The sequence below is a fragment of the Phragmites australis genome, chromosome 3, assembly GCF_958298935.1.
Source record: "Phragmites australis chromosome 3, lpPhrAust1.1, whole genome shotgun sequence".
NCBI classification, from domain to species: Eukaryota; Viridiplantae; Streptophyta; class Magnoliopsida; order Poales; family Poaceae; genus Phragmites; species Phragmites australis.
Window position 1 is genome coordinate 38437429 of NC_084923.1, and position 11564 is coordinate 38448992.

Here is an 11564-nt window from a genome sequence, read left to right on the forward strand (position 1 = left end):
ACCCAGCACCCGATCATTCTCATCCACTCACTATCTCTCATCCCTCTCTCATCACCACTGCCCCCTCCCCACCGCACCTTGGCACCTTGTAGCGAAATGACCCTATTAGGTCATGAATGTGATTTTGGTGATTAATGATAATATAGTTATTAGGACTAACATGTTTGTTAAGAATATATACTAGTAGGTCTCATGAATGCAATATATGAAGAAGCCACCAAAGTCGAGACAAAATTTGGACTAGATTGGACAAGCCCCAGAGAAATTCTTCTCAACGGAGAGTCCGGTGCAGAGGAGTTTGCACTCATCGAAGTATTTTGTCCAGAGGCTATTGAACTCACCGAATGGTCTGGCACTTATGACTTTGCACACACCGAAGTATTCCTCCCGGGTGTGTTATACTCATCGGATGGTCCATTGCACAGAAGTCTATACACACCGGAGTGTTTTCACTCACAAGAGTAAAATGAAGACCTCACTGGATGGTCCGGTGATGAAGCAAATATGCACACTGGAGCATCTAACAGAAGCTATGCAACTTCGGAAGAATGAAGTTGACTACACCGGATAGTCCAGTGATGAAAAGACAGTGCACACTGGAGTGCTTTTTCCAGAACTCAGAGAAGATGAAGCTATACACACCGGAAGGTCTAGTGATCAGAAGATTAATACATTGGACAGTTGAACAGCGAAGAAGTTGGCTCAATCAAGCTCAAGTATACACACCGGATAGTTTAGTGATGGAGATGAAGGTTACACCGGATAGTCCGATGTTCACAAAGGTTTGAGTGGAGTTCCAATGACTAGTTTGTGATGGTTTATACACCAGATGGTCTGATGCTTGTACTAATGTTGTCACCGCATCATCCGATGTTCACAATGAATTTGAGTCATTGGGGCAATGGCTAATCCGTAGGGTTGAGGCTATAAATACCCCTGTACTCAATCAGTTTAAGCTGCTAGAGTCCAGAGAAGCCTTTATATACTTGAGAAGAAATTCAAGCCATCAAATTGCTAAAAGTGTTCATCCAAGGTAATTAGCACACCATTAGAGAGTGATTAGTGCTTATAGGCCTAAATAGAAGTGTTGCTAGGTGCTGCAACCTAAAGAGTGGATCAAGGAGTGATCCAAACGTGTACCGCGAGGTACGCATGTACTTTGTAGTCTTGGTGACTCGTTTGTAACTTATTGACCCTCCAACTTGGTTTGGAAAGGCAGCAAGAAGAATGTGCGAGGATGAGGAGGCTCTTATCTTTGTGACTAAAGCTCTAAAGTGAAGACGACGTACAAGTGACCGAAAGAAAGATTAGTGGTAAAACTTCGCCTTGTTGGCTTGGTGGCTCATCGTGCTTGAGGTCTTGTCTTGGTGACTTTATAGGTCAAGAGTTGTGACCGGAAGAAACTTAGCAACCGGGAGCATATCCTTTGCGAAGCTCCACTACAACAGAAATGGTCATCAGTGCCGGCTCAAAAGCGCCATCAGTGGCGGTTTTTGAACCGGCACTGATTACTTGGCACTGATAGTCATGGACTATCAGTGCCAGTTTTTCAACCGGCACTGATAATGAGTATCAGTGCCGGCTTAATAATAAAAACCGGCACTGATACTGGTAATATCAGTGCCGGTTCTTATTAATAGCCGGCACTGATAGTCTATATATCAATGCCGGTTGTTTATGTTGAGCCGGCACTGATAGACCCTCCCCCCCAAAAAAAAATAAAATAGCCATTGCCGCCAAACAATGTCACATAAAGCACATGCACATATAATAATCTCAACACATAATGTATCACACACATATAATAATAGTTTGCAACAATATATAGTTCATAATTAACAGAAGTATACAATGATGTCATTCAATTGTTCTTCTTGACCGAGGACCCTGAATTACGTTTTGAAGTCCATGGGTCTTGTGAAGGGCCGGATTCGTCAATACACCATTTGGGAACATGGTACCACCCCATCTGTGGAATGATTTGGTCATTGATGAACCCGCAGAGTTGTTCCTGAATTGCATTGATTCTCCGCGGCGTGAGGATACCTGTTTCCAGCTGGAGTTGCTGCAATTACCAGAATTGAAGAAATCAATCTATTTGAACACTAGTAGGAACTAAAAATTAAACATCAATATCTATACCACTTACCTCAGCTTTTTCTATTTGACTAAAATTGCTTTCGGTCCATCCATGCATGAAGTCACAACAATAGTAGCCACATAAATTATTTCCCTGGGTCTGATTCCTACAAGGAAAGCCTGTTACGATTCTCCATTCCTTCTTGAACGGAAAGTGACGTCCTTTCCTCTTGATGTAACGCTTGTACACCCAGTACGAGTGTGATTATTGACCATAACTAGACTTAGATTCAATCAATTCTAAGTTTACTAGAGCGTTAATGAAATAATTATTTTACCATTGTAGCAAGTCTACGAAGGGTTGGAATTCGATGGCTGGATTTCTTTTCCCGTCGAGGACAACGATACAACTGAAGTCAGTCTAGATGACAAAGAGGGCCCAGTGAAATCTACACATATGACACCGTAGGCAATTAGTCGTAAGTCCTAACGTCGTGATGCTCAAAAAAGAGCAGCACAAACATGGAGGAAAACACGTACCCAAAGTTGTAAGGTAGAAGTATGTATCGCTTCATTTGGTACGTGAGAATAGCTTCAAGTGCATAATCCTCGGTTGCCTGTGGCTCGGTCGCAACCCTCGTCTGATTTATTTTCATTGGGTCGAGGAATGCTACTTCAGTGATTCCCTTTTGACCGCATGTATGTATCTCCATTCTACATACACAAGAAGTTAAGACATTGAGTCTAATGGCACAAGAATATATATTGTGAATTATACATGTAAGACACTTACAGAGTCCACAAACTCATGATTTGAACGCCGAGGGCGTCTTGGTGGTACAATTGATACATTTCGTCGAAATGAATCCAGTCTTCGCCGTCCCCATGGAGGAAATCACAATGTCTATATTTGTACGCGAACATACATCTACCAGCCTTCGACTGTTCCATGTACCAGGCATGGAATCTCCGCATTTGGGTAGTTAGCTCCGAGAGGTGCTCAACCATTGGTTCGCCAAGCTTAAAATGCCAAGTAATTTTTCCCTTTTCAGCCTTGGACTCATCATAAAGCGCTTCTTTTGTCAATCCAGACGACAGTAGGAAGTCTCTTTCTAATTCTTCCTGGGTCTTTTCTACCTTATCAGTCGACGTCTTCTTCAACTGCCTTTTACCCATGATGCGCGTGTAGTTAGATTTTTGCGGTGGAGGCTCTTTCATCAATTTGTTAAGAAACGCGCCGACCACTGCTGGATCCAAAGGAATCTTCTCTGGCTCCTTATGTTTGAAGTGTGCAGTGACTTCACCGTGCACTATTCTCTGGCTTTCCTCCGCAGTTCTTTCATAAGGCAAAGGAGATGGCGGCTTCTTAGATGCTGATTGCTGCTTCTTAGCTGCTGCTCGTTGCTGTGACGAAGTCGATTTCTGAGATGACATCGACTTCTGAGGTTTTGCAGGTGCTACCGGCTTCTGCAGCGGGAAAGGCGGTGGCGACGAAGGGGTAGGAGATGTTCTTTGTGGCTGTGGAGGCGAAGGCGGAGGAGGCGGAGGCGTAGATCTTTTGGGTGGCTGTGGAGGCGGCGGCGGAGGTGGAGATCTTCTTGGTGCCTGTGGAGGCGACGGCGGAGGTGGAGATCTTTTGGGTGGTTGTGGAGGCGAAGGCGGAGGCGTAGATCCTCTGAGTAGCTGTGGAGGAGAAGGCGAAGGTGTAGTTCTTCTGGGTGCATCCGACGGCTTCGAACTAGACCCAGACTCATCTGTGTCTTCGCCAAACAGAATGTCGCGCTTGCGCCACAGGACGTAATGGCCTACGTTTTTCGAGAGCCTCATTTCCCCCGCCTCTCCAGGGTAATCCAGCTTGCTTTTACGGTACTTTTGTATTACATTGTCCACATGTACCCTGGCGTATCCCTGTGGTATCAGACGACCGTTGAAGAGGGTCCCTTCCACCCATTGCTCAGCTAGACCCCTAGCCACCGTGGTGGGGACACCCAAGACTGGCACGACAAGCTTGCATGGTGTACTTTCTGTGATGTTGTCCACGGGATGACGGATTGAGGATTCTCCTGGAAGATTCGTGGACGCGCAGCTGCTCCGGGGACCACTAGGGCTCGCAAAAGGAATCTCTACAGCGGCTAACAGCTCCTGCCTTGCTTGCTGCCTGGCTTTCTGCATAGCTGCTTCTATTTTCGCGTCTGTCGCCTATCTCTCCTCTTCAAATTTTTCTTGTAGCATGGCCATCATTTCTGTCACATTTTGTTTTCTTCGTTTCTTGTAAGTGTCAATGTTTTCCTCGAATCTGACCTTCCAAGGCCTCAAGCCCTTGCCGCGTGTGCGACCGGTGTGCTACTTGTTTCCCAGTGCCAGTGTTATCTCGTCGTTCTCCCTATCTGCCCGGAAGGAGCCCTGGGAACACTGGGCGTGGGCATCTCTAATCTTCTACGCGACTTCCAGTTCTCGTTCGCGTTTGAAGCATAAGGTTCCATCAGGCGCAAGAGTCACCCCTCTGCCATACAGGTAGTTCTTCGCTCGAGGAATCAACTCAGACGTGGCAGGTGTGACACCGCTTTTAGTTACATCTTCTTCCATCTTCTCCCACTGGTCAAGTTTCCTAACGTACCTGCACGAGCCGGTTCTGTGGGGGTATATGTTCTTCTGTGAGTTAGTCTTGTTTGATTCACTTATCTGTTTTGCTTCCTCCGAATCCCTGTACTCCATGAAATCATTCCAAAAATCTTTCACTGTCGGATAATCATTCCAGTCCGGCGTTCAACCCTTCAAGTGATAATCTCTGTACAATTTACCCTTAAAATTCTTGAAAATTCTGCCCATTATGACTAGGGCCTGATGCTTCGCGGTGTCCATGTTGCATTCTTGAGGGTACTCGAACTTTTGCATCAACTTGCCCCACAGGAAATCCTTGGTGGTAGCGGGAACCACCCACTTGTCACCTTGTATGCCTCTCCAAGTTCTGTAACTTATTGCGACGTGGTCCCTTACGAGACACCCGCACGCTGTCTTGAACGGCCCGAGTATCTGTAGCGGTTTTACAGGCTCCCCGGCTGAATCGACCTCCGCGATGACAAACCGGCCTTCAGGCATTAGGCTGGGACCTCGACCACGCCTCGGTCCTTCGGACGACTGACCATCCGGCACAGAATCAGTGGCATCTCGGGCTTCCTCAGCAGCATCAGTGGTGTGAACCTCCGGAACTTCATCGTCAGGTTGATTCAGGTTGAGGTATGCACTTGGGCTTCCCTCCTGAGCATCAGCCACGACTGGCTCCTGGTCAGAGGAGGGTCCTTGTATGGGGGGGGGGGCACGTTCATGGGCGACGACTTGATTTTCTACGAGCCATTCCTACATAAAAATTCCATCTATTCAGATCTCTTGCAACATCGACAAGTCATATAAAGGCATGTATATACTAGGAAGATGTTTAGCAAAGCAACATGTATATATACAAGGAAGGTACATATAGAAGTACTAGTAACTCAGTAGCACTAATATAACAAGTTTTGATGACAACCAACCCGATACAACATACTTGGTACAAACTTGGTACATATAGAAGTAATATAGACGCACACACACATGCAAATTACTAATCAGAATCACTCGGCAACCACCAGTACAGATCGCAATCACTGCCGGGCGTCACACTCTCAGAACTAGTGTAGTCATAGGGAACAATGTCGTTCGGGTCTACATCCGCGTCCTCAAGGTGGCCAACATCTTGACGCTCTCGCAGCTCGGCAGATCGAATGGCCAACTTCTTAAGCTTGCTCACTACCTCCTCAAGTTGGAGTACAAGCCGGTTCGCATCCATCGAGCACGCCCATGTCAAAACGAGATATATATGTCATAATTCAGTGTACAAGCCACTGAAACAAGCAGATCAGAGACAGAGTTCTCATGAAACAAACTGGTTGGGTAGGCAGAGTTTCATTATCTTAAACAAACTGAAACAAGCAGATCGGAGGAGACAAAGTTCTCATGAAACAGATCTGGAACGACATATATATGTCAGAATTCAGTGTACAAACCACTGAAACAAGAAGCATCAGGCCATATCAAAATCACCAACCAGATGTTTCAGAAACTAGCATATAAAGTTCTCATGCAACCAGAGAATAGCAGGATCAGCAAAAGAGACTGTTTGCTCTACGATCAAGTTCTCATAACCACCAGATATATATATATATATATATATATATATATGTGTGTGTGTGTGTGTGTGTGTGTGTGTGTGTGTGTGTGTGTGTGTGTGTGTGTGTGTGTGTGTGTGTGTGTGTGTGTGTGTGTGTGTGTGTGTGTGTGTGTGTGTGTGTGTGTGTGTGTGTGTGTGTGTGTGTGTGTGTGTGTGAATGTAAGAACAAGAGAAGTTTCAGAAACTAGCATATCAAAATCAGATAACCAGATCGTCGTAGTTCTCATGCAAAAAAAATAAGTTCGTCGCACAGAGGGCATACAAGTCCCCACACTCGCTAACCAGTTTGGACAGAGTGTTCGACAGACTGGGTATAGCTCATATGAACTGATAATATAGCTCACAAACTGAGTCTCCTTCTAAGTCTCCTCTTGTCCATCTCCATCACCCAAGAAAATGCAAATACATGCTCATATCAACAAAAAGAAAAGTTGATATACCTCGCAACCTGAAAGCAAGCAAGCCAGCAGACCAGCTAGCAACCTGAAAGCAAGCAAGCCAGCAGAAAGAAAAGGTGATCTCACACAGTACCATCTCATATCAGCAGATCACCTAACAAGCATATAATCGACAACAGGCAAGCCTTTTCTACAACTTGATGCAAATATAAGGTATCATAAGCTATCAGGTGATAACTCAACAAATCATGCTGGAAACAAAAATAGTGAAGTGATAATGTTCAGTCCGTGAAACATAGCTCAATTCTCACCGAAATAACCCGGTAATGAATCATCTGAAATCAAATGAAGTCGACATGTGCCCGACTCAACCCTCGAGACTATGCTACTGCTATCACCTCCTAACTTCTTGCAAGTAATGGAAACCTATGTATCACTTCATAGAACGCCATTACTGATGACTCCACACAAAATTCCAAATAAATCAGCTAAAGCCATTACTGGTAACACATCAAGCAATTACTGATAACACAAAATTCCAAGCCATTACTGGTAACACATCAAGCAATTACTGATAACACAAAATTCTAAGCCATTACTGATAACACATCAATCACATTCCTATCTCACCGAAGAGGGCAGCAATCAACTGACAAAATAATAAAACCAATCACACAACAACAATGATCAACAATGATCGAAATGCAGTCAATGATTCAAAGCTTATGTAATTTTGCATCCGATGATCTGAATCCCTAACATCAATTAGTGCTAACCAGCCACGTCAACAGCGAAATACTAAAATTAGCATAGCCATCGAAATCGGCATGCTGGCCGGCTGTTGAAGAAATCTTCCATGCTGGAGGGGATCACAGCCATGGCTCACCTCGACGGCGGCGTTAGGGAAGAGGTCAATGGCGGCGTTAGGGAGGGGACGACGGCGGCGTTGGGGGAGGGGATGACGGTGCGTGGACAGTCCTCCTCCTCGTCGGTAGGGCGACGACGGCACGGGCAGCCTCCTCCTCCTCTGGGACGGCGGCGGCGTGGGCGGCCTCCTCCTCCTCTGGGACGGCAGCGGCGCGGGCGGCCTCCTCCTCCTCTGGGACAGCGGCGGCGCAAGTGGGGAGGCGTCGGCTCTGGGGACGGCGAGGACGGCGGGGAGGCGTCGGCTGCGGGGTCAGCGACGGCAGCGTTGGGGAGACAGCTAGGGCACGCGCGAAAGGGAGGAATGGAGAGATGCGGCTAAGTCCCTGGTTATATAGGGATACCATATCAGTGCCGGCTGTGGTTTATAGCCGGCGCTGATACTACTATCAGTGCCGGCTGTAAACTACAGCCGGCACTGATATTGTTTTTACATTTTTCTACAAAATTCAAGCTTCATACTTAATAGAAATTAAGGTGTATTATTAGTAAATGCGAAATATATATATATAACTATCATAAATTATACAATTGCCCCAATATTGGTCACACTTTTTACATGCCCCTGATACAAATTACAGCGAATCCTAAAATAATTATTACATCAAAGCTGCTTTCATTTAACGACTATAGCTTTGTTATGATCGCGGCGAATGTATGTAGGTTCCTCAGTGTCATCAATGAGAGGCAGGTCGACGTTCTCTCCGAAAGGAGGCAGGTCGTCGAATTGATTGTAGTCTTCCTCGTCGATGACATCCTCAACACCGACAATCTTTCTTTTTGCTTGTAGAACCACATGGCGTAGAATTTGCACGTGCGCTGGAACATACGGGTCCACTACTACATCTGCTTGTTGCAAAACTGCGAAATGTGCTTGGGTGAATGAAACATAATCGTCGGAATGGACTGTATTGTAACCTAGCGTCCCTTTCCCCTTAAGCCTTCCCTCATGGCGAGATACAGGCTTACCAATTGCTTTCAGATCCATGTAGTTGACGGCGAACTCAACGACCTCCTCCGTTCCCCAGCCTTGAGCCATGCAACCTTCTGGCCGACCTCGGTTACGAACATATTTCTTCAGAACTGACATGAACCTTTCGAAAGGATACATCTGATGCAGAAACACGGGGCCAAGGTATTTTATCTCATGCATGATGTGAACAATGAGATGGGGCATTATGTCAAAAAACGATGGAGGGAAAATACTCTCAAGCTGGCATATAGTATGGACCACGTCTTCCTGCAGCTTTGTTAGTTTGGTCGGATCGATGACCTTCTGTGAAATTGCGTTGAAAAATGAACACAACTTTATGATTGGGTCTCGGACCTTATTCGGCAGAATACCTCTAATTGCGACAGGAAGCAACTGTATCATTATCATGTGATAATCATGGGACTTCATGCCAACTAACTTCAAAGTTTTCATGTTCACTAATCTCTTTACGTTGGAGGAGTAACCGGTCGGAACTTTAATTCCATGCAAGCAACTGCACAGGCTCATCTTCTCTTGCTTGCTCAGGGTGTAGCAAGCCGTGGGAAGTTCGTTTGCCCCGTTGCCTAGGATTTTAGGATGCAGAATTTTCCTTAGCTTCATATCTTCCAGGTCCAACCGTGCATTGAGTGTATCTTTTGTTTTGCCTGGTATGTCGAGTAAGGTACCAATCAAGCTGTCAAACACGTTCTTCTCCACATGCATGACGTCGATCGCGTGTCGGACCATCAAGTGCTTCCAATAAGGTAGGTTCCAAAAAATAGATCTCTTCTTAAACATAGGAGCGAGTTTTCCAGCTGGGAATTCTGTACTGTCTTTCCCCTTTCCAAAGACAACTCTAAGATTCTTTACCATCTTATATACATGCTTCCCAGTGTGAAGCTTCGGAGCGCGATGAGTCTCCACTGTCCCGTCAAAAGCTCTTTTATTCCTGCAGTACGGGTGATCCGGGTGCAGAAACCTACGGTGACCCATGTATACCATTTTCTTACAATTCTTCAGCCACCGCCCATCTGTTTCATCCAAGCACCAGACACATCCATTGTAGCCTTTTAAAGTATTTCCCGATAGGTTTGCAAGAGCAGGCCAATCCTGAATCGTTACGAACAACATTGCGCATAGGTTGAAATGCTCACGTTTGTATTCATCCCACACCTGTACGCCATCTGTCCATAGTACAAGGAGATCATCAAGCAATGATTGGAGATACACATCGATATCGTTGCCAGGTTGATTCGGGCCACTGATCAGCAAAGACATCATAAGGAACGTCCGCTTCATACACAGCCAAGATGGAAGGTTGTAGATACAGAGAGTCACTGGCCAAGTGCTATGACTATTGCTCATGTTGCCGAAAGGATTCATCCCATCCGTACTCAACCCGAACCTTATATTCCTCACTTCAGCTTTGAATTCCTTGTATTCTGTATCGAAGTTCCTCCATTGCATTCCATCAGCAGGGTGTCTAAGCATTCCGTCTTTCTTGCGCCCTTCGGCGTGCCATCGCATCAACTCGGCATTCACTTTGTTGGCAAACAATCGCTTCAGACGGGAGATTATAGGGAAATACCAAACCATCTTAGCAGGGGGTCTTTTATCCTTCCTCTTCTCCCCAACGTCATCGCTATCGATATCGTCAACGTTGCGCTTGTACCGTGATACACCGCAAACGCGACACACTTCCAAGTCTGCATCCCCGTTGCGAAACAACATGCAGTCATTTCGACATGCATGTATTTTCTTGACTTCCAACCCCAACGGACAGATAATCTGTTTGGCGTGGTACGTGTTTTTTGGCAACTCGTTGCCCTCTGGAAGCAAGTCCCTCATGAATCGTAATAACTTGTTGAAGCCCTTATCAGATCAACCATTGCTAGACTTCATTTGCAGCAATGTCAGCACAACATGCAACTTGTTGTGCTCTTCCTTACAGCCCGGGAACACCGGTGTTCTAATGTCCTCCTTCATGCGCTCGAACTTTTCGTGTTGCCTATCACTGGTGAAGTCTCCCTCCGCATTGCGCAACATTTTGTGTAGGTCGTCATCATCGTTGCCGACACAAGTATCTTCGAACGCCGACATATCGATGTCTTCGTCAGCCGTCATATCGTTGCCTCTGTCTTCCTCGACTGTGGGCTGCTCTTCATGCGCAACCTCCTCATGTTCACTGTGCGCGGTCCAGCGAATATAGCCAGGCTTGAAACCCCTGCGGAGCAAGTGTGCACGGATTTGCTCTATGCCTGAAAACTGCTTCTCATTCTTGCAATCAACGCAAGGACAGCATATATAGTGATCATCACTCTTCTTTTTTGGCTTTCTGTACGCCGCGGCAGCCCTCAAAAAAGAATCCACGCCATGAAAGAACTCTTGGCCGCGACGGTCAAACTTGTACATCCATGCCCGGTCTATCTGCAAATTTATGATTATCATTACGTTTTATTAATCAATAAAAAACCAAAGAAATGATAAACCTGCAATATTTCAAAATGCAAATCTAATTTATCGAATTACCTCGCATCTTGATTGCTCCATGTTAGATGGGCCATCACCTTCCGGCACTTGGTCTCGGTCGGAGGACCCACCTTCTAAATACTGCCGCGTCCGCTTGCGGCTAGCGGGTGGATTTGCCATCCCTACAGCACAATATTCATATTCAATATGTTAATCTTTTTTTTACTAATTCAATACTAGAAAATTTGAGCTAGGTTTTAATCTATTTAGAGGTGATTTTAACATTCTTTTTATTAAATCACTACTAGAAAATTGGATCTAGGTTTTAATCTATCTAGAGAAGTCTTAAGAACAATGTTTTTCCATTTTATTTGTTTTTAATTACTTTCTATAGAAATTAATGAAACGTAAAGGGTTAGTAAAAGATTAACCAAGAAATTATGTTAATCAACTGTTTTTCTGCCGATTTAACCATTTACCACTAATTCTATTTTGCATTTTTGATATAACTAAA